The sequence below is a fragment of the Vicia villosa genome, linkage group LG4, assembly GCF_029867415.1.
Source record: "Vicia villosa cultivar HV-30 ecotype Madison, WI linkage group LG4, Vvil1.0, whole genome shotgun sequence".
Taxonomy (NCBI): Eukaryota; Viridiplantae; Streptophyta; class Magnoliopsida; order Fabales; family Fabaceae; genus Vicia; species Vicia villosa.
Genome location: NC_081183.1, coordinates 92,827,660 through 92,831,278, shown reverse-complemented (window position 1 = coordinate 92,831,278; position 3,619 = coordinate 92,827,660). Strand labels below are relative to the sequence as shown.

The window sequence follows — 3,619 nt, the reverse complement described above, 5'->3', positions numbered from 1 at the left end:
ACTAGCGTATAAGTGGCTGCCACTACGCTAGAAAGCATACCACATAAAGAAAAAGTAAATAAATATATTTTCTTATATAGCTACCACATGAATAATACTTAGTTAACTTGAAATTATATATATATATATATATATATATATATATATATATATATATATATATATATATATATATATATATATATATATATATATATATATATATATATATATATATATATATATATATATAATTTACAACCAACATGCTATTCAAAGTTTGTCAACAGAGTCTAAACTTCCAGGGGCATATAAGAACCAACATCTTTTCTTCTGGAGCAAAAATTGTAGCAGTAGGCCATGTATAGCTTCAACCAAAAAGATGTTATATCATTATTAGGAACACTCAAAATAAGCATTTTTCATAAGTGAAAACAAGTCATGATCAGTGCAAACCAACTTACAAATACTGAGGCTAATTAGGAAGGATATTAGATATCATTTTCATCATCTCCTTTGACATGTTGGATTCTAAGTTTGCCGGAATAGTTTAATCTCATTTCACTATGATATTGACCATGAGCTTGAATACTACCATTGCAAACAGGAAATGGAAATACACATAAAATAATTAGTTGCACGTTAGGAAATTTAAAGTCTACAAATAACTGTCCAAAGATATAGCAATGTAAAACATTGTTAACAAATTTATATAAACTATAACTCATACAAGCCTATATAAATATCAGATTCAATGTTTTGCGTATGAACATGGGTTAACTTATGAAGAGAAGGAATATAGAATGTTTTTTAAATGACAGATTAAAAGTAATTCATAAGAATAATGCAACATAATTACTCATTTTGATAAAGTAAGCACACATGAATTAGGGAAAAGTTTTCATCATACTTTTATCACAATTATGAGTACCAAACTAAAATTGTCCCTCATACACCACCTCATTTATAGAGAAATTCCTCTAAAATCTTACACTATAACACAAAAATCACATAACTAGGCCAAGTAGAATAAGAAAATAACTGCCAAATCAAACCAACTGAAAGAGCCATGTTATCAAGATTGATGGTCCATTTCATCAATATTCCAATTACAAAGCATGACAGTATAAGTAGTAGTCGAAATGACCTCAAAATGTGAACAAAACAGGATTGTGCTCGTAGAAACTACACCGTAACAAGATTTGAACTATCACCTAACCAAAGGTCATTTAAGGAGAACAACACAATTAATTAAAGTAAAAAAAAAAAAACAGAACTTCAAAGCATGGCAATATAAATATACCATTGAAATGGCCTCAAAACGTGAACCAAAACAAGTCTGTACGCCCATAAACACCACTGAACCAAGATATGTACTATCACCTAACCAAAGCTCATTTAAGGAGAACAACACAATTAATTAAAGTAAGAGAAACAAAACAGAACTATAAAGCATGACAATATAAATATACCGTTGAAATGGCCTCAAAACGTGAACCAGAACAGGCATGCACCCACCGAAACTGCACCGAACCAATATATTAACTATCACCTAACCAAAGATCATTTAAGGAGAACATTATAATTAATTAAAGTAAGAGAAACCAAACATAACTACAACACATGACAGTATAAATGGACCGTTGAAATGGCGTCAAAACGTTAACCAAAATAGGCCTGCACCCGCAAAAACTGCACCGAACCAAGATATGAACTATCACAATTAATTAAAGTACGAGAAAAAAAACAGAACTAGCCACTAGATATAGATACCGGACCTGCAATAGCATAAAAGGAAGGAAAAAATAGTGGTGGAGGCAGTTGTCTGAAACAGACATAGTCATCTTTAAGAATGACTTCACCTTCTGCCTTCAATGATTCCAAAAACAGATTTTTCTTTTGAGATCTACCAAGCTTCATAAAAAGACCCTTTCAATGAACAACGAGATATATGTAAGAAAATGCCAATAAAATAGAAGAAAACTTGCTATCAATCACACTAGTGGACTCAAAATTAAACTTCAGATAACACTACAATGCACTAGTGCTTCTCATCTTAAAAGAAAACTAATTTATGGACACAATATGAGAAATAAAGAGAGCCAAAAGTGAAACATACATTGATGCATCCACTCAAATTTGTCAGTACAACCTTTGAAGCATAGCATGTCGCAATCAAAATTATTTGTGTCGAATTCTTCTCTATGAATCATCCTGAAATGCAAGAACAAAGAGACAGAACTTGACAAACACAAATTTAAACCAAAAAAGAAAAACATAAACAGAGTATGGCGATAGAGTTCGGTGAAACGCAGTTCCACGGCAAGACGATGTACGGCGACAATATGGACTATGATGGAAATACATAGTACATTTATATCGAAAGTAACAAAAAACCTAACATTTGAAAAGAAAAATTTATGAAGGAGCTGACGGGATAGATTTAGAAGCTATTAGGGTTATGCTTTTTAAGAGAGAAAAATAGGGATTTTGAGGGTTTGTTTTTTGAATCTCTATTCTTACTTTGAAAAAGAATCAAAGGTTTTAGGGTTGACGGTGGAAGAAGAAAGGTGAACGAGGTAGAAGAAGAAGGGGGAAGAAGACAAGGGTTTCTTGGTGCGTGTATTTTTTAGAAATGAAGAAGATACTAGCCTATTTTATTTTTTTGTGAAAAAAATGTTGCCGCTCAAATATATTAAATTATGCTATGTATATGTATATTATGTTAATTTTTTTATTTTATTTTAAGAAAATCTGACAATATCGCTTTTATATTAAGCGCTAACATATAGGTGTTGCTTATTTTTTTTAGACCCTATAATAGAATTTTAGGATAAGCGCTATTACAGGGTAATATCTGCAATAGCGACTAGCAACAAAGCATTGTCATAGGTCTCTGTGTTCAAGTTTTAATAGTATTTTAGGGAAAAGCGCTATTATAGTGTTATGCCTTTAAATCTTTAATAGCATTATAAGTGTCTGTTTTAAATCTTTAATAGCATTTTAGTAAAAAGCGCTATTAATTTGGTGTTATTATAGGTAAAAATTGTAGTAGTGTACCATAAGCTATAAAATCACGTATTTCAGTCACATATTCCAAAGGAATGTCAAAGAAGAACAAAGAAATAACTGAGTTCATACAAAAACAATTACCCAATGGTTGTGATGAAACTTGTTGTAGATGAACCATACAAGAATCACAATAGAAGGAAACTATTACTCACACATGTCAATGTGAAAAAAGAATGTAATGTAATAAAAACTTTTATGAATACACTGCTGCCTAATTTACAACTAAAGTGGTTAAACACAAATCATGTAACTTCGTACCTAAACAAATATTTAGCAGATTAAATATAAATAAAGGGTAATTAGAGTTGAATAATAAAGTCAAAAAAACACTGAACGAATCAAATCGACGAACTACATACAAACCCTAAAATATGCACATATAAACAATATCACAAGAAAAAAAGAGAAAGGTGAAACCGAACCTCTATCAGAATAGTAACAAATCATCCATGACCTAAAGACGGATAATATTGCTCATTTATGTTGGTTTTGTGATTGGCACTCCTTGTTCCTTTTTCCAGATTTTCTTGTACTTTGGTTGTGAAGAAAAAATTAAATAATAAAATGA

The 3,619-nt window shown here is 30.7% G+C and overlaps 1 long non-coding RNA gene across 8 annotated transcripts; it reads right to left on the bottom strand.

Annotated features, from left to right (window-relative positions):
• Positions 1 to 216: 216 nt before the first annotated feature.
• Positions 217 to 2,646, bottom strand: LOC131594980 (uncharacterized). Of its 8 annotated transcripts, XR_009281638.1 has the most exons (6): positions 2,099 to 2,646; positions 1,758 to 1,908; positions 1,452 to 1,671; positions 1,283 to 1,362; positions 444 to 1,193; positions 217 to 347 (listed from the first exon to the last, which is right to left on the bottom strand). It is a non-coding gene; the product is annotated as an uncharacterized LOC131594980 (long non-coding RNA). The 8 variants fall into 8 exon arrangements; XR_009281634.1 differs by having other exon boundaries at positions 1,283 to 1,671; XR_009281636.1 differs by having other exon boundaries at positions 444 to 1,502; positions 1,595 to 1,671.
• Positions 2,647 to 3,619: the final 973 nt, after the last annotated feature.